The sequence below is a fragment of the Loxodonta africana genome, chromosome X (assembly GCF_030014295.1).
Source record: "Loxodonta africana isolate mLoxAfr1 chromosome X, mLoxAfr1.hap2, whole genome shotgun sequence".
Lineage (NCBI taxonomy): Eukaryota > Metazoa > Chordata > Mammalia > Proboscidea > Elephantidae > Loxodonta > Loxodonta africana.
Genome location: NC_087369.1, coordinates 53,003,087 through 53,029,074, shown reverse-complemented (window position 1 = coordinate 53,029,074; position 25,988 = coordinate 53,003,087).

Sequence of the window (25,988 nt, the reverse complement as noted above, 5' to 3'; positions counted from 1 at the left end):
ACAATAGCCAAAGGTGGAAGCAACTCAAGTGTTCACCGACAGAGGGATGAATAAACAAAATGTGGTATATCCGTACAATGGAATATTATTCAGCCATAAAAAGTGATGAAGTTCTAGTACATGCTACAACATGGATGAAACTTGAAAACATGCTGAGTGATAAAATCAGTTAGATACCAAATAACAAATAGTGTATGATCCCACTTACATGAAACATCTAGAATAGGCAACTTCATAGAGACAGAAAGTAGGCTGGAGTTTACCAGAGGCTGGAGGTAGGGAGCAATGAAGAGTTACTACTTAATGGGTATAAAGTTTCTATTTGGTGTAATGAAAAAAGTTTTAGAAATTGATAGCGGTGATGGTTGCACAACATTGTGGATGTAATTAATGTCACTGAAGTGTACACTTAAAATGGTTAAAATTGCAAATTTTGTGTTATATATTTTTTCATTTGATTTTTTGGAGAAAATATATACAGCAAAGGATACACCATTTCAACAAATTCTACATATACAATTTATTGACATTGTTTACATTTTCAAGTTGTGTAACCATTCTTGCTATCTTTTTCCATATTATTCCACCACCATTAACATTAACTCACTGCCCACTAAGCTTCTCATCTAACCTTTCCAAGATGCTGTTGTCAGCTTGATCCCACATAAATAATTCTTTGAAAATGTACAATGCTCAAGGCAGACATACTTTACTAACTAAGCTATTGTTTAGTTCAAAGCACACTACAGGGGATAGTTTCGGATTGAGGTTTAAGGTTTAAAGATTACCTTGGGGCAATAGCTTCAGGTGTTCATCCAGCCTCAAAGGCTCCAGAAGGTCTGGAATTTGAAATTATGTTCTGTCTTTTCCCCCTTTTCCTCAGGATTCTTCTACAGAATCTTAGATTAAAATGTTCAGTAATGGCAGCTGGGCACCATCCATTTCTTCTGGTATCATGGCACAAGAGGTTAGTGTTCATGGAGGCCAAAAAAAAAAAAAAAATCTGCTGATGCTGCTTATGTACAACAAAACGCCTCACAGGATATTTTTGTTTGTTTGTCTGGAAGTCTACAGTCATGATTTCATAGGACATCTCAGTCAATTAGCCTAATACTGTTTTTCAATGCTTCTGTTCCACCTCCTACTCGTTGCATAGTGCCAGGGGTCTTAAAAGTGTACAAGCAGCCATCCAAGCTATAATAGATTTCTGTTCACCTTTTATATATATTTTTATTACAATGATTTTTTTTAAAGCAACAAAATACATATAATAACTTGGATATATCTCAAGAGAATTATGCTGAGTAAAAAGAAACCAGTCCCAAAAGGTTACACCATGTATGATTCCATTTATATAACATTTTTTGAAAACACAAAATTATAGAGATGGTAAACAGATTAGTGGTTGCCAGGGTTTGGGAGGGTGGGGTGGGAGGGAAGTGACTGTGGTTTTACAAGGGCAACATGATGCATACTTTTGATGAAACTGGTCTGTTTCTTAACTATGGTGATGGCCATGCTATTCTACACATGTGATAAAATTGTATAAAAAACACACACACAGCAAGTGGGAGGAGGGGGGCCAAGATGGCTGACTAGGTAGATGCTACCTCGGATCCCTCTTGCAACAAAGACTCGGAAAAACAAGTGAATCGATCACACACATGACAATCTACGAACCCTGACCAACAAACACAGATTTAAAGAGTTGACCTGAGTGACAGAGACCTAGAACAAACAACTACGGGGAAGCAGCGACTGTTTTCGGAGCCTGGAGCCAGCGTCCCAGTCCGGTAACCTTGGTGCTGGGCTTTGGACTGGGCACAGGGAGCTAAGCACGACATCTGTGATGGTGCAAACACGGGGCGCAGCCCTACCCCCCTGAACTGACCTCGGGAGGGGGCCCAGCCGGTCCGCGCTGGTGGCGCAGCGACGCGGCTGGCGGGAGGAGAAGTCCCCGGGAGGCACCGACCGGTTCTGGAGCCAGGAGTGCAGTGTCCCAGGTGGGGAACCTTGGCGCCGGGCTTTGGACTGGACGCAGGGGAGCTGAGCACCACATCCTGTAACAGTGCAAACATGGGGTGCAGCCCCAGCCCCCTGAAGTAACCTGGAGGGGGCCTAGCCGGTCCACACAGGCAGCGCAGTAATGCGGCTGGCAGGACGAGAAGTCAACGGGAGGCACCAACTGTATTTGGAGCTGGGAGTGCAGCGTCCCAGCTGGGGAACCTTGACGCTGTGCTTTAGACTAGCAGCAGAGGAACTGATGGTGGCTTCTGAGACAGCGCAAGCACGGGACGTGGGCCTGGCCCTCGGGAGCAATCTCTACCCAACCAGCATGCACAGGCGACGCACCCCTCGGGAATCTCAGATAAAACAGTCACCCCAAGCAAGATAAGTAACTTTGTCTATATTCCAGGGTGCTACTCTCTCCTGTTTTTCTGAACTCTCCCCTCCCCTTCCTAGGCGGCTTCATTAACATTGGAATTTCCTGAGCCAGAGGAAGAACTGCTCGACGGTTTTTTTTTCCTTTTTTTGTCTTTTCCTAACCCATTTTTCTGGCCCAAGAGAAGCAACCACAAAAAACCCAGGGACCAAAAATCCTTCCCTAATTGGACTAAAAACACAGAACCAGCTCCAGCCAAGCATATGTGATCCACAGTCTCAGACTTTCATCCCTACAGGGAACAAGGTGGCTATTATAATGCAAAGGCATTTCTGATAGGGATCTGACTGCATTTCTTTTAGTGGATTTACTAGAAAGACAAGTTTCCCAGGTCTGACATCTCTGTGTATTCAACAGAGCCCTCACTGACCCACAACAGGGAACTGAGGGCTGAAGCTCCCCCCAGACCACCTAGCCTCCTGCCTTAGGGGTCTAAGGAGGGTGACACCTACCAGCCTGTAGAGGTACTTGCATTCGGGGCCTAAGGTACAGCTGCAGAGCCCTCCCACCAAGGTGCTTTAGGAATAGAGACACACCTACCTCACTGACACTTGAGGGAAGCCTGTCAACATCCTGCCCCCCCTGGAGTGTGAACCCCAGCTGCTACTAGAATCTGGTGCACACAACTATCACCACTACTTCTCAAGGTGGATAGGTGACAGGGTGCATCACACACTTGATGACCCAAAATCAGATTCTACTCAAGAATAGTGAATGGACTCAGCACAAAAAAGTAAGTGGAAAAATGAAATTGTCAACAACACACATAAAAAGGCATCAAAATGACAACACTAAACAGATAAAAAAAAAAACAGATACTTATCTATAATTACGCTGAATGTAAATGGACTAAATGCACCAATAAAGAGACAGAGAGTCTCAGACTGGATAAAGAAACAAGATCCGTCTATATGCTGCCTACAACAGACACACCTTAGACTTAGAGATACAAACAAACTAAAATTCAAAGGATGGAAAAATATATCAAACAATAAGCAAAAAAGAGCAAGAGTAGCAATATTAATTTCTGACAAAATAGACTTTAAAGTTAAATCCACCACAAAGGATAAAGAAGGACAGTACATAATGATTAAAGGGACAATTCACCAGGAAGATATAACCATATTAAATATTTATACACCCAATGACAGGGCTGCAAGATACATAAATCAAATTTTAACAGAACTGAAAAGTGAGATAGACACCTCCACAATTACAGTAGGAGACTTCAACACACCACTTTCGGAGAAGGACACGACATCCAGTAAGAAGCTCAATAGAGACACGGAAGACCTAATTACTACAATCAACCAACCTGACCTCATTGACTTATACAGAACTCTCCATCCAACTGCTGCAAAGTATACTTTTTTTTCTAGCGCACATGGAACATTCTCTAGAATAGACCACGTATTAGGTCATAAAACAAACCTTTGCAGAAAAACATCGAAATATTAAAGCATCTTCTCAGACCATAAGGCCATAAAAGTGGAAATCAATAACAGAAAAATTAGGGAAAAGATATCAAATACTTGGAAACTGAACAATACCCTCCTGAAAAAAGACTGGGTTATAGAAGACATTAAGGAGGGAATAAAGAAATTCACGGGAGGATAGAGAGAGTTGGAAGCTGGCAAAATTGTCACGAAAGGAGAGACTGGAAGGGCTGACTCATTAGGGGGAGAGCAAGTGGGAGTAAGGAGTAAGGTGCATATAAACTTATATGTGACAGTCTGACTTGATTTGTAAACGTTCACTTGAAGCTCAATAAAAGTTAAAAAAAGAAAAAGCTAGCAAGTGGCCATCCAAGATCCACCAATTTGTCTCAACCCACCTGGAGCAAAGGAGAATGAAGAACACCAAAGACACAAGGAAAATATAAGCCCAAGAGACAGAAAGGGTCACATAAAGTGAGACTCCATCAGCCTGAGACTGCAAGAACTAGATGGTACCCGGTTACCACCAGTGACTGCCGTGACAGGGAGCACAACAGAGAATCCCTGATGGAGCAAGAGAAAAGTGAGATGCAGACTTCAAATTCTAGTAAAAAGGCCAGACTTAATGGTCTAACTGAGACTGGAGGGACCTCAGAGGTCATGGGCCCTGGACTCTCTGTTACCCCAGAACTAAAACCATTCCCAAAACCAACTCTTCAGACAAAGATTAGACTGAACCATAAGACATGAAACGATACTGGTGAGGATTGTGCTTTTTAGCTCAAGTAGACACATGAGACTATTTGGGCAGCTTCTGTCTGGATGTGAGATGAGAAGGCAGAGTGGGCAGGAGCTGGTTGAATGGACACGGGAAATACACTGTGGAGAGGAGTGTGCTGTCACATTGCAGGGAGAGCAACTAGGGTCACATAACAATATGTGTATAAGTTTTTGTATGAGAAACTGACTTGAATTATAAACTTCCACTTAAAGCACAATAATGAAAACATCTTAGACATCTGGTTAGGGCTGTTCAACATCAACTAGTGATGTTTTTTTGACCCTTCCTGAAGGACGAATAACTATGATTGAGAACCTCTGTAATTACTAAAATCAATCACTGTAAGTCTCTGTACCCAATTATGCAACAGACGCCCACTCCCCTCCTCTTAACCCATCCTTTTTGTGACCTCAACCAAAGACTAACCAATCAAAATACTGTAATCCCTGTTCTTTGTCTGAGCCCTATAAAATGTTTGTGTAATTATTGTGCCTTGAATGTCATGGTTTCATTTCAAAGGGCCACCTAGTTCTCAATTTGAATCATTCTTTAAGGCTTAATAAACCTCACTGTTTTACTCTAAAAAAAAAACACACACACACACACAAATGAGTGTATGTAAAACTGGTGAAATCTGAATAAGGTAGGTGGATTGTATCAATGTCCTGATTGTGATATTGTACTATAGTTATGCAAAAGTTATTATTGGGGGAAACTGGGGGACAGGGAGAAGGGATCTTTCTGTATTCTTTCTTACGACTGCATGTGAATCTACAGTTATCTCAAAATAAGTTTTTTAAAAAAAACTTTTCCAATATCTAGGTTAAAAAATATTAACAAGTGTTTCAATTTGGACCATGTCTTCGTCTCAGTTCTCTAGCAGAGCAAAACCAGTGATACATAAAGAGAAAGAGAGAGATTGATTTACTTCAAGGAAATAGCTCATACAATTGTGGGGGCTGGCAAGTACCAAATCCACAGGTCAGATAATAGGCTAGAGACTTCTGCTTGCTCACAGGGCTGTGGGGGTTAGCAAATCCAAAATCTGCAGATTAGGTGGCAAGCTGGAGACTTCTGCAGGCTTACGCCCCAGGAACCAGAGGTCAGGCAACGAGAACAGTGCAGGGTCAAGAGAGAGAGTGGTCATTGCCAGGACATCCATTTATATACTGAAGATAGGCCACACCCCCAAGAAAACACCCACTTTGACTGATTGACTGATCACATCAGAGAAGATGACTGGATTATATTACATTATGGAAGAGCAACCAGTCCAGTGTCTGCCAAACCACTGTGAATAATAGACTAGCCAAGTTGACACATAACGTTACCTATCACGACCATAAATTTTAAGCTCATCCTCATTACCATCCCCAACACAAAATCGTTGTGGAACTTGCTATTGCCAGGAGCTACACACGGCTACTGACAGAAGGGAAGGGGGAACCACTTCTGATGGGAGAAAATTCTGAAGGTCAATACCAGTCTTAAATGTGGCCAGTGAAGAATGGCGGGGGGAGCAGGGAGGGAGGATAACAGAAAATACAGAAAGAGTTGTTAAAGATTTATTGGCAGAAAACTTTCCTGATATCATGAAAGATGAGAGGATATCTATCCAAGATGCTCATCGAACATTCCATCCAACAGCAGCCAAGTATGCTTTCTTTTCCAATGCACGTGGAACATTTTCCAGAAGAGACCACATATTAGGCCACAAAGCAAGCCTTAACAGAACCCAAAACACTGAAATATTACAAAGATTTTTTTCTGACCATAAAGCCATAAAAGCAGAAATTAATAACAGAAAAAGCAAGGAAAAAAATCAAACACATGTAAACTGAACAACACCTTGCTCAAAAACTACTGAGTTATAAAAGAAATTAAGGATGGAATAAAGAACTTCATATAATACAAAGAGAATAAAAACACATCCTAGTAGAACCTTTGGGACACAGTAAAAACCATGCTCAGAGGTCAATTTATAGCAATAAAAGCACACACCCAAAAAGTAGAAAGGGCCAAAATCAAAACATTAACATACAACTTGAAAAAAATGAAAGAGAACAGCAAAAGGAGCCCATGGGCACCAGAAGAAAGCAAATAATAAAAAATAGAGCAGAATTAAAAGAAATAGAGAATAGAAAAGCAATTGAAAGAGCTAACAAGACCAAAAGCTGGTTCTTTGAAAAGATTAACAAAATCAATAAACTATTGGTCAAACTGACAAAAGAAAAACAGGAGAGGAAGCAAATAACCTGAATAAGAAATAAGAGGGGCAATATCACAACAGACCCAACTGATTAAAAGAAGCATGACAGAATAGTATGAAAAACTGTACTCTAACAAATTTGAAAACCTACAGGAAATGGGCAAATTTCTAGAAACAACTACCTACCTAAACTAACACAAACAGAGGTAGAACAACTAAATAAATCTATAACAAAAGAACACATTGAAAAGGTAATTTAAAAACTCCCAATAAAAAAAAAGGCCTGGCCCTGACAGCTTCACTGGAGAATTCTACCAAACTTTCAGAGAAGCGTTAATACCACTACTACAAAAGGTATTTCAGAGCATAGAAAAGGATGGAATACTCACAAACTCATTCTATGAATCCAGCATAACCCTGATACTAAAACCAAATAAAGACACCACAAAAAAAGAAAATTACAGACTAATATCCCTCATGAACTTAGATGCAAAAATTGTCAACAAAATTCTGGCCAAAAGAATTCAACAACATATCAAAAAAATAACTCACTATGACCAAGTGGGATTCATACCAGGTATACAGGGATGGTTCAACATTAGAAAAACAATCAGTGTAATCCATCACATAAATAAAAGCAAAGACAAGAACCACATGATCTTATAAATTGATGCAGAAAAGGCGTTTGACAAAGTCCAACACCATTCATGATAAAAACTCTCAGCAAAATAGAAATAGAAGGGAAATTCCTCAACGTAATAAAGGGTATTTATACAAAGCCAACAGCCGACATTATCCTAAATGGAGAGAGTCTGAAAGCATTCCCTTTGAGAATGGGAACCAGACAAGGATGTCCTTTATCACCACTCTTATTCAACATTGTGCTGGAGGTCTTAACCAGAGCAATTAGGCTAGGAAAAGAAATAAAAGGCATCCAAACTGGTAAGGAAGAAACAAAAGTATCCCTATTTGCAGATCATATGATCTTGTACACAGAAAACCCCAAACAATCCACATGAAAACTACTGGAATGAATAGAAGAGTTAAGCAAAGTATCAGGATAAAAGATATACATAAATGAGTTGGATAGTTCTACACCAACAAAGAGAACTTTGAAGAGGAAATCACCAAATGAATACCGTTGACAATACCCCCAAGAACATAAAACACTTATGAATAAATCTAACCAGAGATGTGAAAGACTTTTATAAAGAAAACTACAAGAAACCAAAAAAGACCTACATAAGTGGAAAAACATACCTTGATCATGGATAGGAAGACTCAACATTGTGAAAATGTCTATTCTGCCCAAATCAATACATAGATACAATGCAATCCTGATTCAAATCACAATGGCATTTTTTCATGAGATGGAGAAATAAACAACCAACTTCATATGGATGGGAAAGAGGCCCTGGATAAGTAAAGCACTGCTGACGAAGAGGAACAAAGTGGGAGGCCTCACACTCCCTGATTTTAGAACCTATTATACCACCACAGTAGTCGAAACAGCCTGGTACTGGTACAACAACAGATACATAGACAATGGAACAGAATTGACAATACAGACAAAAACTCACCCACCTATGAGCCACTGATATTTGAGAAAGGCCCAAAGTCCGTTAATTGGGGAAAAGGCAGTCTCTTTAACAAATGGTGCTGGCATAACTGAATATCCATCTGCAAAACAATGAAACAAGACCCATACCTCACACCATGCACAAAAACTAACTCAAAATGGATCAAAGACCTAAAAATAAAATCGGAAACAATAAAGATCACAGAAGAAAAAATACGGACAATGCTAGGAGCCCTAATGCATGGCACAAACAGTATACAAAACATTACTAACAATGCACAAACGCCAGAAGAGAAACGAAATAACCGGAAGCCCCTAAAAATCAAATACTTATACTCATCCAAAGATTTCACCAAAAGAGTAAAAAGACAACCTACAGATTGGGAAAGAATTTTTGGCTATGATAAATCTGATCAGCATGAAATCTCTAAAATTTACAAAATACTGTAAAACCTCCACAACAAAAAGACAAATAACCCAATCAAAAAATGGACAAATGATATGAACGGGTACTTCACCAAAGAAAACATTCAGGCAGCTAACAGATACATGAGGAAATGCTCACGATCATTAGCCATTAGTGAAATCCAAATCGAAACTACAGTGAGGCACCATCTCACCCCAACAACAAAAAAATGGTTGTCATTAATCCAAAAAATACAAAATAATAAATGTTGGAGAGGTTGTAGAGAGACTGCTGGTGGGAATGTAAAATGGCACAGCCACTTTGGAAATCAATTTGGAGTTTTCTTAAAAAGCTAGAAATAGAACTACCATACAACCCAGCAATCCCACTCCTTGGAATATATCTCAGAGAAATTAGGGCCCTCACACAAACAGATACATGCACACCCATGTTCATTGCAGCACTGTTTACATTAGCAAAAAGATGGAAACAACCTAGGTCCCCATCAACAGATGAATGGATAATCAAATTATGGTATAGTTGCACAATGGAATACTATGTAACCATGAAGAACAACGATGAATCTATGAAATATCCCATAACATGGAGGAATCTGGAAGGCATTATGCTGAGTGAAATTAGTCAAGAAAGGACAAATATTGTATGAGACCACTATTATAAGAATGCAAGAAAAGTTTTAAACAAAGAAAACAATTTTTGATGGTTACAATGGTGGGGCAGGAGGGGGAGGGGTGTTCATCTACTAGATAGTAGAAGAGAATTATTTTAGGTGAAGAGAGGGACAGCACACAATACAGGGAAGTCAGCACAACTGGATTAATCCAAAAGCTAAGAAGTTTCTGGAATACAACCAAACACTTCAAGGGACAAAGTAGCAGGGGTGGGGGCCTGGGGACCATGGTTTCTGGGGGCATCTAGGTAAATTGGCATAACAAAGTTTATTAAGAAAATGTTCTGCATCCCATTTTTGTGAGTGGTGTCTGGGGTCTTAAAAGCTGGCAAGCAGCCATCTAAGATGCATCAATTGGGCCTAACCCACCTAGAGCAAAGAAGAATGAAGAACACCAAAGACACAAGGAAAATATGTGCCCAAGGGAAAGAAAGGACCACATAAACCAGAGACTCTATCAGCCTGAGACCAGAAGAACTAGGTGGTTCCCAGTTACCCAAATGACTGCTCTGATAGGGAACACAACAGAGAGTCCCTAATGGAGCAAGAGGAAAGTGGGGTGCACGTGGTCACATAACCATGTGTGTGTAAGTTTTTGTATGAGAAACTGACTTGAATTGTAAACTTTCACTTAAAGCACAAAAAAAAAAAAGTTCAAATCTATTAAAAAGTGGCTGGTGAAATATCCTGCTGGAAGTTTTCATCTGGAGTCCCTGCTGGAGTTTCCTGTTTTGGGGGACAGAGCAGTTGAGAGAAAATGATGGAGGGTCTTGCTATTCCAATCTTGTTTCTAGCAAATTAGAGTTTTCTTGACATTCAGAAGTGGAGGTAGTTGGTCTTTTGGTATATTTCCCACCCTTTGTACAGAAAAACACATTTATACTAGAAGACATGGTGGGAGTTGAGGAAGAGAAAAGGCAAGCAAGCTCAGAGCCCCTGGTGAGAATTTTAGCCAGAATCCTCTATTGTAATCTGGCCCCATGATCCTGGGAAGGGGATGGTGCTAGAAAAGAAATTTACATAGGATATCATATCACTTTGTTGTTGTTAGATACATTGAGTCAGCTCTGACGCATGGTGACCTTATGTATAACATAACAAAACATTGCCTGTCCCTGTGCCATCTTCATGATCATTGATGTTTTTTATAGTTCATTGTTGTGGCCACTGGGTAGTTTCTTCCAACCTAGGGGGTCATCTTCGAGTACTATATTGGACAATATTCTGTTGTGATACATAGGGTTTTCATTTGCTAATTTTCAGAAGTAGATCACCAGGCTTTTCTTTCTAGTCTGTCTGAGTATGGAAGCTCCACTGAAACCTGTCCACTATGGGTGATCCTGCTGGCATTTGAAATACTGGTGGCATAGCTTCCAATATCATAGTAACATGTAAGCCACCACAGTAGGACAAACTGTAGCCAGATCTAAATGGTTGTGATTCTTGCTTTCCCATTTCTCCTTTCTTATCCATAGCCTTTGGTTCCCACTTCTTCAGTTCGAATAAGTACATCTCTTTTTCAAATGCTCTATAAACTTGGCACCTTCCATATTGCAGTTTTATTATTATTATAAAGAGAAAGACTACCTCTACTCTTTGCCCCTATCCCAAGAACAGGCAATATCTGAAGATAAATATTCCATTAGTATCAACAACCTCCCAGTCAAATACCAACCAAAAAAAGTCTGGAAAACACACCATTTTTTCTTGAGACTATTTAACATTGTACAGGCTTTTGCATAGGTACTGTTCTTATATATGTCGCCCAAGGCACAATAGTGTCTTTGTTATAAGGGAGGGACTGCTAAGTGGGCAGAAAGCTAGAAAAGTGTCTGTTACATGGAATTTCTCGTGTATACAAAACTCAAGGCATCCACATTAATCCTTCAATATGCAATAGGGGTTCTTACCCAGATATCAATATAGAATTCCACCCCACCTTGCCCCTGTTTTTCTCAAGGATGATCAGTAAAATAAGAAGTCTAAAAGGGAAAAATGAGGTTCTCATACTTCCATGAAAAAATTCCATTGTGTGAGGCGTTTATGAAGTTCAACTAAATTCGCAGTAACAGTTTAGTCCAGTATTACTTTGAAATTTCTGGAAATCACTTTCTCCAAAAGACTCAGCTCTTGAAGTTCCTCTGTTGCTAAAAAGGTCTTTCTTGACACTGTTTTCTATACTCAGAATGATTCTCATGACAATGACATTTGCAATCACAATTTAAGCACATTTGATTCACTTGGACAACATGCCATGTTTGTAGACAGTTGCGAGGAGAAAATCATAATTGTTTTGATGACAATAATTGAGGACAATTGTGAAAAGTTTTAGGATATTGGATTCTTCTTGGTGAATCATGAATAACCCATGACTTGTCATTTTAAAGCAAATGTTCTCTGTGTAATTTACAATCTTCCCTTACTCCTCCATTGTTCTCCAAGTCTGTTAACGGCATTAGCCACTATTGCCTTCTGCCTTCCTCAGCACTGCTCAGGGTGAGCCCTTGAGACCTTCACCCAGTCCTGATCCATTGCCAGCCAGAGAGCAATGGGAATTTCAGCCACAAACAGGGAGTCAGGAGTTACTAGTGTGACCATCAACCTAACATCCTGGGTGTCTCCAAGTGTAAAACTAAACTTTTTTTTTTTTTACTTTCATCAGACCTCTTTGGGGTGTGCACATCAGATCTATATCTGCCAGCATAATAATCAGTCTCTAGATCTGATGGATTTTCACCCGCCCATGTCTCTCTTAGCTCCTACATTCTCCTCTTCCCCACTAACCGTTCCACCACCACCCCCATACGCACACACACATACACACACTTCCTGGGTAAAACATGGGTCTTGTGTTTTTCTCCTTAGTTCCTTCTCCTTTGGAGCAGGATATCACACAATAATTGCTCTTAATACCTGTTTGCTGAATTTATTGAAGATAACTCACCAAACCCACTGCCATCAAGTTGATTCCAACTCATAGGGACCCCATAGGGTTTCCAAGGCTATAAATCTTTAAGGAAGCAGACTACCACATCTTTCTCCCACAGAGTGGCTGGTGAGTTTGAACCACCAACCTTCTGGTTAGCAGTCAAGCTCTTGAACCACTGCACCACCAAGGCTCCTCATTGAAGATAAGCCATTCTAAATAATGCATAGTGGAATAAAGGAAGGAATCAATTGCTCTTGGAAATCTGCTCCTGCTTATAAACTTGGAAGACCTATGAGGCTGAGGGAAGAGGGAGATTAATGGGAAAGCACTATTGTGGTTAGTTGCCATCAAGTCAGCTCTGATTCATGGTGACTTCGTGTATAACAGAATGAAATGTTGCCCAGTTCTGCACTATCTTCCTTCCAACCTAGAGGGCTTATCTTCCAGCGTTAGATCAGACAATATTCTGTTGTGATCCATAAGGTTTTCACTGGTTAATTTTCAGAAGCAGATTGCCAGAGTTTTCTTCCTAGTCTGTCTTCCTCGGGAAGGTCCACTGAAACCTGTGAACCAAGGATGGCCCTGCTGGTAGATGAAATACTGGTGGCATAGCTTCCAGCATCTCAGAAACATGAAAGCCACCACAGTACAACAAACTGACACATGGGTGGTGGTAGAAAACACTAAATTCCCAATAAGGATGCAAACAAAACATAAACAAACCACCACTAAAATAAAACTGCAAGATACTTCACAGATGCAATACTGGCTAAATAAAATATACCTCAGAGTTCAGACTCCTGGAGTAAATTTTTCCCCAGGTGTATAAATGAGATTCTTCCCTCCCAAATTTATTTCCCATGTTGCAAAAACCACCTTGAGTCAAAAAGCCTGGACAAGGAAAGTGACTTCCTTACTCCACTCCTCCAAAAAATAGCTATTAGGCTGAAGCTGACTAAATCAGGAAGCTATAGAAAGCTATGGATGTCCTAATGAACATTCTATTCTGATCACTGCTCCGGCCCCAGCTGTAATTTATGCAGTTAAAGCAACCAGGGCTCCAAGTGGCCAGGAAAGGACAGAATATGAATGCTGAAAGTGCCTCATCTTTGTTGAGAGCACAAAACTCATAGGGCAGAGGGTGGGGCCAAGGTGGAAGAGTAGTCAGACACTTCCAGTGGTCCCTCTTACAACAAAGACCCAAAATAACAAGTGAATCAATTATATATATGACAAGCTAGGAACCCTGAACAACAAAGGCAAAGTTAAGAAATTGGACTGAGTGGCAGGGAGAGGGAGAGATGGTGTAGAAGCAGCGAGGAGTTGCTGGACTTGATTCGGCGGGAACTGACGCCCCTCAGCCCCGATCCCCTAGTGTGACCGTGGCGGGGCCGACCCAGTGCACAGAATCTATGCACACCTCCAGTATCAGTGAAAAAACATCACTCTCAGCACAAGATAAGTGATTTTGTCTTATTGCACAGATCTAATAGCTTCTCCTTTTGAAAAAAAACCCTCTCCCATCTATCTGATCCCTCCACCCTCTGTTCCAGCCAGCTTCAGTGACAGTTGATTTCCCTGGGCCTTAGATAGGTCTTGTTGCACTCCCTGAGCCATTCACTTAGCCTTCGACAAGGAACAAATCAACAAATGGGGGAAAAATAATCTGCCAGCTCCCCTAATCTGGGAACTCAGAGCAGAAGCAGCTGCTGTCCAGGCATAAGCATTCCACAGACTTCGATTATCTTTCACCCCTGTGTGGACCCAGGTCGACCCATTTCAGCAGCTAGGGTCTTGCTGTTATATTTCAAGGATGAATATGCTTGAGTTCTGACTGTAACTGTTTCAGCTGTGTGTTGAAAAGGTAGGTTTTTGACATTTGATACTGCTTTGCCTATAGAATATGATCCTCACCTACCCACATCAGGGCCCTGAGGACTGGTGGCTCCACCCATGCCCCCTAGCCACCAGCAACAGGGGTCCAAGGATAAGTGGTGCCTTCCAGTCCTTAAAGTTAAAAGCAATGGGTGCCTATGATACAGCTACAGAGCCCACCCACCAGTGCACTCTAGAAAACAGGGATGTGCCTTCCTCACTGACACTCGGGGGAAGGTTTTCAGCCCCTTGCCTTCCTCAGAGTGTAACCCACTGCTGCAACCAGAAATCTGTGCATCCAACAATCACCACTGCTCCTCTAAGATCATAGGTGAGAGCCTGCACCACACATTAGGTGACCAAATACCTGGACACCTGAGCTGAATCTGTACAAGAATAGTGAATGGACTCCTAGGCTTATATACCTGATAACAGCTCTAGCCATCTGGTGACAGGACATTAGTGCTTCAAAGGCTCCAATAATCAAGTTAGCTCACTCTAGTAGCCTATTCAGCTATATCAAAACAAAACAAAGCAAAAAGCTAAGACATAGTGAGCAAACATAAAATAAATTCATCAATGACTTATAGATGGCTCAGAGACAAGAGTTGATATCAAATCACATAAAGAAGCAGACCATGATCACTTCAACAAACTCCCAAAAAAAGAATCAAGGAATCTTCCAGATGAAGATGTCTTCCTGGAATTACAAGATGTAGAATACAAAAGATTAATATACAGAACTCTTCAAGACATCAGGAAGGAAATCAGACAAAATGCAGAACAAGCCAAGGAGCACACAGATAAAGCAGTGGAGGAAATTAAAAAGGTTATTCAAGAACACAATAAAAAATTTAATAGGCTACAAGAATCCAGAGAGAGACAGCAATCAGAAATTCGGAAGATTAACAACAAAATTTCAGAATTACACAACTCCATAGAAAGTGGAGCAGAATTGAGGAAATGGAAGGCCAAATTAGTGAGATTGAAGATAAAACACTTGGCAACAATACATTTGAAGAAAAATCAGATAAAAGAACTTTTAAAAAATGAAGAAACCCTAAGAATCATGCGGGACTCCATCAAAAGAAATAACCTACGAGTGTTTGGAGTACCAAAACAGGGGAGGGAAACAGAAAACACAGAGAGAATTGTTGAAGGTTTGTTGGCAGAAAACTTCCATGGTATCATGAAAAATGAGAAGGTATTTATCCAAGATGCTCATCAAACCCCATACAAGGTAGATCCCAAAAGAAAGTCACCAAGACATATTATAATCAAACTCGCCAAAACCAAAGATAAAGAGAGGATTTTAAGAGCGGCTAGGGATAAACGAACAGTCACATATGAAGGAGAGTCAATAAGAAAGAGCTCGGACTACTCGGTAGAAACCATGGAGGCAAGAAGGCAATGGGATAACATATATAAAATATTGAAGGAAGAAAATTGCCAGCCAAGAATCATATATCCAGCAAAACTGTCTCTCAAATATGAAGGTGAAATTAGGATATTTCCAGATAAACAGAAGTTTAGGGAATTTGCAGAAACCAAACCAAAATTACAAGAAATAATAAAGGGAATTCTCTGGTTAGAAAAGCAATAATATCAGATATCAACCCAACACTAGAACAGAGGACAGAGCAACCAGATATCAACCCAAATAGGGAAATAACAAAGATAAATCAAGATAAAAAAATGCTCAAAAGTGGGAAACAGCAATTTCATTATGTAAAAGATGACAACATTAAATCAATAAAGAGGAAGTAAATAAAGTAGTCATAGATCCTTCATATTGAGAGGAAGTCCAGGCGATATAGAGAGATAAAAGTTTGGTTTAAGCTTAGAAAAATAGGGGTTAATAATAAGATAACAACAAAGGAAACTAACAATCCTACACATCAAAATAAAATACAAGAAAAACATAAAGATTCAGCAAAAACAACATCAATAACAATGAAAAAGGGGAAAACACAATTTACAAAGAAAAACTCAGAGGAAAAAAAGAAACTGTCTACAACACACAAAAAAAAACATTAAAATAACAGCACTAAACTCATAAAAAAAAAACTCATACCAATCCATAATTACGCTGAATGTAAGTGGACTAAATGCAGCAATAAAGAGACTGAGAGTTTCAGAATGGAGAAAGAAACACGATCCAAATATACACTGCCTACAATAAAAAAAAAAAAACCATAAAGTTTCAAACTAAAACTAAAAAAAGGACAGAAAAAATATATCAAGCAAACAACAATCAGAAAAGAGCAGGAGTGGCAATACCAATATCTGACAAAAGAGACTTCAAAGTTAAATCCACCACAAAGTATAAAGAAGGACACTATATAATGGTTAAAGGGTCAATACACCAGGAGGACATAACCATAATAAATGTTTACGGACCCAACAACAGGGCTTCGAGATACGTAAAACAAACTCTAACAGCATTGAAAAGCAAGATAGAAAGCTCCACAATGACAGTAGGAGACTTCAACACATCATTTTCAGTGGAGGACAGAACATCCAAAAATAAGCTAAATAAAGACACAGAAGGTCTAAATGCCACAGTCAAACAACTTGAGCTCACAGATGTATACAGAACGCTCCATCAAACAGTAGACAATTATGCTTTCTTTTCCAATGCACATGGAACATTCTCTAGAACAGACTATATATTAGGTCATAAAGCAAGCCTTAAAAAATCCAACACATCGAAATACTACAAAGCATCTTCTCTGACCATAAAGCCATGAAACTAGAAATCAATAACAGAAAAAACAAGGAAAAGAAATAAAAAACATGGAAACTGAACACTTTGCAAAAAACAACTGGATTATAAAAGAAATTAAGGATGGAATAAAGAAATTCATCAAATCAAATGAGAATGAAAACACTTCCTATCAGAACCTTTGGGACATAGCTAAAGCAGTGCTCACAGGTCAATTTATAGCAATAAAAGCACACTTCCAAAAGAAGAAAGGGACAAAATCAAAGAATTACCCCTACAACTTAAAAAAAATAGGCAGTGCAACAAAAGAAACCCTCAGGCACCAGAAGAAAGCAAGTAATAAAAATTAGAGCAAAATTAAATGAACTAGAGAACAGAAAAACAATTGAATGAGTTAACAAGACCGAAAGCTGGTTCTTTGAAAAGATTAACAAAATCAATAAAACATTGGCAATACCGACAAAAGAAAAACAGGAGATGAAACAAATAACACAAATAAGAAATGAGATGGGCAATATCACAACAGACCCAACTGAAATTAAAAGATTCATAACAGAATCCTGTGAAAAACTGTACTGTAACAAATTCATAAACCCAGAGGAAATGAACAAATTTCTAGAAAAACACCACCTACCTAAGCTACCACAAACAGAGGTAGAACAACTAAGTAAACCCATAACAAAAGAAGAGATTGAAAAGGTAATTTTAAAACTCCCAAGAAAAAAAAGCCCTGGTCCAGACGGCTTCACGGGAGAATTCTACCAAACTTTCAGAGAAGAGTCAACACCACTACTACTAAAGGTATTTCAAAGCATAGAAAACAATGGAATACTCTCAAACTTATTCAATGAAGCCAGCATACCCCTGACACCAAAACCAGGTAAAGACACCCCCAAAAAGAGAATTACAGACCAATATCCCTCATGAACTTAGAAGCAAAAATCTTCAACAAAATTCTGGCCAACAGAATTCAACAATGTATCAAAAAAAATAACTTACCATGGCCAAGTGGGATTCATACCAGGTATGCAGAGATGGTTCAACATTAGAAAAACAATCAATGTAATCCATCAAATACATAAAACAAAAGACAATAACCACATGATCTTATCAATTGATGCAGAAAAAGCATTTGACAAAGTTCAACATCCATTCATGATAAAAACTCTCAGCAAAATAGGACTAGAAGGAAAATTCCTCAACATAATAAAGGGCATTTATACAAAGCCAATAGCCAACATCATCCTAAATGGAGAGAGATTGAAAGCATTCCTCCTGAGAATGAGAACCAGGCAAGGATGCCCTTTATCACCACTCTTATTGAACATCGTGCTGGAGGTCCTAGCCAGAGCTTTTAGGCTAGGTAAAGAAATAAAGGGCATCCAAATTGGCAAACAAGAAGTAAAATTACCTCTATTTGCAGATGACATGATCTTATACAAAGGAAAACCTAAAGAATCCTCAAGAAAACTATTGAAACTAATAGAAGAGTTTAGCAGTGTATCAGGATACAAGGTAAACATACATAAATCAGATGGATTCCTCTACACCAACAAAGAGAACGTCAAAGAGGAAATCACCAAATTAATAGCATTTAGAATAGCCCCCAAGAAGATAAAATACTTAGGAACAAATCTAACCAGAGATATAAAAGACCTATACAAAGAAAACTATAAGACACTATGGTAAGAAACCTACATAAGTGGAAGAACATACCTTGCTTGTGGATAGGAAGAATGAACATTATAAAAATGTCTATTCTACCAAAAGGGATCTATAGATACAATGCAATCCCAACCCAACTTCTAATGGCATTTTTAATGAGATGAAGAAACAAATCACCAACTTTATATGGAAGGGAAAGAGGCCTTGGATAAGTAAAGCATTACTGAAAAAGAAGAACAAAGTGGGAGGCCTCACACTACCTGATTTTAGAACCAATTATACTGCCACAGTAGTCAAAACAGCCTGGTATTAGTACAACAAATATATAGAAAAATGGAACCGAATTGAGAATCCAGACATAAATGCATCCACTTGTGAGCAGCTGATATTTGACAAAGGCCCAAATGTAATTAAATGGAGAAAAGACAGTCTCTTTAACAAATGGTGCTGGCGTAACTGGACATTCATCTGCAAAAAAATGAAACAAGACCCATACCTCACACCATGCACAATAACTAACTCAAAATGCATCAAACACCTAAAAATAAAATCTAAAAAGATAAAGATCATGGAAGAAAAAATAGGGACAATGCTAGGAGCCCTAATACATGGCATAAACAGTATACAAAACATTACTAACAATATACAAACACCAGAGGAGAAACTAGATAACTGGCAGTTTCTAAAAATCAAAGAGTTATGCTCATCCAAAGCTTCACCAAGAGAGTGAAAAGATTACCTACGGACTGGGAAAAAGTTTTTAGCTATGACATTTCCGATGAGCGCCTGATCTCTAAAATCTACATGATACTGCAAAAACTCAACCACATAATGACAAATAACCCAGTTAAAAAATGGGCAAAGGATATGAACAGACTTCACGAAAGAAGACATTCAGGCAGCTAACAGATACATGAGGAAATGCTCACGATCATTAGCCATTAGAGAAATGCAAGTCAGAACTACAATTAGATTCCATCTCACCCTAACAAGGCTGGCATTAATCCAAAAAACACAAAATAATAAATGTTGGAGAGGTTATGGAGAGACTGGAACACTTATACACTGCTGGTGGGAATATAAAATGGTACATCCACTTTGAAAATTGATTTGGCACTTCCTTAAAAAGCTAGAAATAAAGAACAACCATACAATCCAGCAATTCCACTCCTTGGAATATATCCTAGAGAAATAAGAGGCTTCATATGAACAGATATATGCAATCCCATGTACCTTGCAGCACTGTTTACAGTAGCAAAAAAATGGAAGCAACCAAGGTGCCCGTCAATGGATGAATAAAGTATGGTATATTCACACGATGGAATACTAGGCAACGACTGAGAACAACGATGAATCTGTGAAACATCTCATAACATGGAGGAATCTGGAAGGCATTATGCTGAGTGAAATTAGTCAGTTGCAAAAGGATAAATATTGTATGAGACCACTACTATAAGAACTCTAGATAATGTGTAAATACAGGAGAAAATATTCTTTGATTGTTACAAGGGTGGGGAGGAAGGGAGAAGGATATTCACTAACTATATAATAGGCAAGAATTATTTCAGGTGAAGGAAAGGGCAATACACAACACAGGGGAAGTCAGCACAACTGGACTAAACCAAAACCAAAGAAGTTTCCTGAATATAACAGAACACTTCAAAGACCAGAGTAGCAGGGTTGGGGTTCTGGGAACCATGGTTTCAGGGGACATCTAGGTCAAATAGCATAACAAAATGTATTAAGAAAATGTTATGCATCCCACTTTGGTGAAAGGCGCCTGGAGTCTTAAACGCTAGCAAGTGGCCATCTAAGATGCATCAATTAGTTTCGACCTACCTGGAGCAAAGGAGAATGAAGAACAACAAAGACATATGATAAAGATGAGCCCAAGAGACAGGAAGGGCCACATAAACCAGAGACTCCATCAGCCCGAGACCGGAAGAACTAGATGGTGCATGGCTACCACCAATCACTGCCATGATAGGGAATACAATAAAGAATCCCTGATGGAGCAGGACAACAGTGGCATGCAGATCTCAAACTCTTGTAAAAAGACCAGGCTTAATGGTCTGACTGAGACTGAAGGGACCCTGATGGTCACTGTCCCCGGACCCTTTGTTAGCCCAACATTGGAACCATTCCTGAAGCCAACTCTCCAGAGAGGGATTGGACTGGGCTATAAGATAGACAAAGACACTGGTGAGGAGTGAGCTTCTTGGCTCAAGTAGACACATGAGATTATGTGAACAACTCCTGTCTGGTGGTGAGATGAGAAGGAAGAGGGGGGACAGGTGCTGGTTGAATGGACATGGGGAATACAGGGTGGAGAAATGTGTTGTCTCATTAGGAGGAGAGCAGCTAGGAGTACATAGCAAGGTGTGTATAACTTTTTGTATGAGAGACTGACTTGATTTGTAAACTTTCACCTAAAGCACAATAAATAAATAAATAAAACACATAGGGCAGGCAAAACCTAACCAATATCACCTCAATCTAGAAAATTCACACCATGGTCTATTGCTCTGGTATTGAAGTGTGAAATTCTCCCCGTTTTCAACCCTGCAACTCATTACACCAACTGCCTGTCGAAGCAGACAAAACCACCCTTGGAGTTTGAATTTATATTTTCCTACTCTAGAGTCAATACTGTCCTACTCTAGAGATCCCCCCCACACGTCTGTCAGTCTGTCCTACTGTGGGGCTTGCATGTTGCTCTGACTCTGGAAGCTATGCCACTGGTATTCAGATATCAGCAGGGTCACCTGTGGAGGACAGGTTTTAGCTGAGATTCCAGACCAAGGCAGACTAGGAAGAATGGCCCGGCAGTCCACTTCTAAAAAGACTTAGCCAGTGAAAACCTTATGAAAAACAGTGGAACACTGTTTGATGTACTGCCAGAAGATGAGCCCTTCAGGTTGGAAGGCACTCAAAAGACAATGGGAAAGAGCTGCCTCCTCAAAATAGAGTTGACCTTAATGTGTGGATGGATTCAAACTTTTGGGACCTTCATTTGCTGACGTGGCACAACTCAAAATGAAAAGAAATAGCCGTAAACATCCATTAATAATCGGAATGTAGAATGTATAACGTATGAATCTAGGAAAATTCGAAGTCGTCAAAAATGAAATGGAATGCATAAACTTGGATACCCTAGGCATTAGTGAGCTGAAATGGACTGGTGTTGGCCATTTTGAATCAGACAATCATATGGTCTACGATGCCAGGAACCACAACTTGAAGAGGAATGGTGCTGCATTCATTGTCAAAAAGAACATTTCAAGATCTATCTTGAAGTACAACACTGTCAGTTATAGGATAATATTCACATGCCTATGAGGAAGATCAGTTAATTCAACTATTATTCAAATTTACACACCAACCACTAAGGCCAAAGATGAAGAAATTGAAGACTTTTACCAACTTCTGCAGTCTGAAATCAATCGAACATGCAATCAGGATGCATTGATAATCACTGGAGATTGAAATGTGAAAGCTGGAAACAAAGAAGAAGGCTCTGTAGTTGGTAAATATGGCTTTGGTGATAGAAGCAATTCCAGAAATGGTACAATAGAATTTTGCAAGACCAACGATTTCTTCATTGCACATACCTTTCCTCAGCAACATCAATGGCAACTATACACATGGACCTCACCAGATGGAATACACAGGGATCAAATCGACTATATCTTTGTGAAGTGACAATGGAAAAGCTCAATATCATCAGTCAGAACAAGGCCAGGGACCACCTGCAGGACAGACCATCAACTGCTCATATCAAGTTCAATTTGAAACTGAAGAAAATTAGAATAAGTCAATGAGAGCCAAAGTACAAACTTGAGTACATCCCACCTGAATTTAGAAACCACCTCAAGAATAGATTTGACATATTGAACACTAATGACCTAAGGCCAGACGAGTTGTGGAATGACATCAAGAACATCATACATGAAGAAAGCAAGAGGTCATTAAAAAACAGGAAAAAAAGAAAAGACCAAAATGGGTGTCAGAAGAGACCCTGTAACTTGCTCTTGAATGTCAAGTAGCTAAAGTGAAAGGAAGAAATGATGAAGTAAAAGAGTTGAACAAAAGATTTCAAAGGGCAGCTTGAGAAGACAAAGTATTATAATGACATGTGCAAAGACCTGGAGGTGGAAAACCAAAAGGGAAGAACGTGCTCAGCATTTCTCAAGCTGAAGGAACTGAAGAAAAAATTCAAGCCTCAAGTTGCAATATTGAAGGGTTCTATGGGGAAAATATTAAATGACTCAGGAAGCATCAAAAGAAGATGGAAGGAATGCACAGAGTCACTATACTAAGGAGAATTGGTCGACATTCAACCATTTTAGGAGGTACCACATGAGCAGGAACTGAGGGAAGATTCCAAACTGCACTGAAGGCATTGGCAAAAAACAAGGTTACAAGAATTGACAGAATACCCATTGAGATGTTTCAACAAATGGATGCAGCGCTGGAAGTACTCACTTGTCTATGCCAAGAAATTTGGAAGACAGCTACCTGGCCAATTGACTGGAAGAGATCCATATTTATGCCTATTCCCAAGAAAGGTGATCCCACCAAATGCAGAAATTATCTAACAGTATCTTAATGTTACACACAAGTGACATTTTGCTGAAGATCATTCAAAAGCACTTGCAGCAGTATATTGACAGGGAACTGCCAGAAATTCAAGCTGCATTTAGAAGAGGACACGGAACCAGGAATATCACTGCTGATGTCAGATGGATCCTGGCTGAAAGCAGAGAATATCAGAAAGATGTTTCCCTGTGTTTTATTGATTATGCTAAGGCATTCAACTGTGCTGATCATAACAAATTATGGATAACATTGCGAAAAATGGGAATTCCAGAACACTTAATTGTGCTCATGAGGAACCTTTACATAGATCAAGAGGCAGTTGTTAGGACAGGACAAGAGGATATTGATTGGTTCAAAGTCAGGAAAGGTGTGCATCAGGGTTGTATTCTTTCACCATACATATTCAATCTGTATGCTGAGCAAATAATCCGAGAAGCTGGACTATATGAAGAAGAACAGGGCCTCAGGATTGGAGGAAGACTCATTAACAACCTATGTTATGCAGATGACACAACCTTGCTTGCAGAAAGTGAAGCGGACTTGAAGCACTTACTGATGAAGATCAAAGACCACAGCCTTCAGTATGGATTACACCTCAACATAAAGGAAAAAAAAAATCCTCACAACTAGAACAATAAGCTTCATCATGATAAATGGAGAAAAGACTGAAGTTGTCAAGGATTTCCTTTTACTTGGATCCACAATCAACACCCACAGAAGCAGCAGTAAAGAAATCAAAAGATGCTTTGCATTGGGCAAATCTGCTGCAAAAGATTTCTTTAAAGTGTTGAAAATCAAAGATGTCACCTTGAAGACTATAGTGTGCCTGACCCAAGTCATGATGTTTTCAATTGCCTCGTATGCGTGGGAAAGCTGGGCGATGAGTAAGAAAGACAGATGAAGAATTGATGCCTTTGAATTGTGGAGATGGTGAAGAACATTGAATATACCATAGACTGCCAAAAGAACGAACACATCTGTCTTGGAAGATTACAACCAGAATGCTCTTTAGAGGCAAGGATGGCAAGACTACATCTCATATATATACTTTGGACATGTTGTCAGGAGGGATCAGTCCCTGGAGAAAGACATCGTGCTTGGTAAAGTAGAAGGACAGAGAAAAAGAGGAAGACTCTCAATGAGATGGATTGACAGTGGCTGCAACAATGGGCTTAAGCCTAACAGTGATTGTGAGGATGGCACAGGACCAGGCAGTGTTTCATTCTGTTATACATAGGGTTGCTATGCATCAGAACCGACTCAATGAGACCTAACAACAACAGCTGTAGAGTTCCACCACTTTGTAGTTCTGTGGTAGGTTATGTATTATGATGCTGGAAGCTATGCTACCATTATTTCAAATATCTACAGTGTCACTCATGGTGCGCATGTTTCAACAGAGCTTCCAGACTAAGACAGACTAGGAAGAAAGACCTGGAGATCTATTTTTGAAAACTAGCCCATGAAATCCTATGGAGCACAACAGGATATTGTCCGATATAGTGGTGGAAGATGATCTCCCTAAGTTTTAAGGAAGATAATTCAGGACCAGGCAATGTTTCGTTCTCTTATGTGTAAGGTCACCATGATTCAGAGCCTACTGGACGGCAACTAATAACAGCAACTCTAGAGTCAGTTCAGCCAACCCACAGCCAAGGGGCTCCTAGAAAGCCCTCAAATGGGCTCTAGGGGCTATGTGAATTCCTTAACATTGTAAGGAAAACTTTGAGCTCCTGTGCATTTTTTGGAGGAAGAAGGACCAAAATTTTCGACAGATTCTCAGAGGAAACCTTCACCCCAAAAAGGTCAAAAACATTAGACTAGCCCTAAACAGACTCCATGACTTTTCTGTTATCATAATTTCAAGGGGAAAATGAGCCATGAAATTGGGTTTAAACCTGGGCAAGACCTAAATTCACAGCCCCCAGCTCCAGAGGAAGTTTACACGATGCCTATACAGCTAGATCCATGATGGTCACTTCTCTGAACATTATTATTTTCTAAGGACACAAAGTGAAATGGACATTCACAGGGCTTGGCTTGGGTCAAATGGTCTCTCAGCACTGGAAACACTGTGACCTTCTATTTCCCAGAATTTTCTTAATCCATTGCCACTGGGAGAAATGGACTGATTGAATAAAAGGGAAAAAGAAAAACGGACGGTGGTGTTGGTTAAGGTTTGGAGGAGGGAATAAAGCTGAAAGAGGTTATAAAAAAAAAAAAACCTGGGTGGGAGTAAAGGCATGGAGAGAGGGGAAGAAAGTGAACAAGAAAAGAAGAAACATGGAGAAGATAATAGGGGGAATAAAACTGATATGAGGAATGAAAAGAAGATAGAAGGTGGATAGACAAAGGTTTTGAGGAGGAGAATGAGCATTCACTGCAAGACAGTGAAAAAAGGCAAAGAAGGTATTAGAGGACAGGAGAAAAAACTGAAAGGAGATGAGATGTAGAAAGAACAGAGGGATGACAGAGATTTTAAAATTGTACAAAGTGCTACTAAGTGTAATTAACGAGTATAAACCTGTTGCCATCAATTTGATTCTGACTCATAGCGACCCTATAGGACAGAGTAGAACTGCCCCATATGGTTTCCAAGGAGCATCTGGTGGAGTCAAACTGCCAACTTTCGGTTAGCGGCCGTAGCTCT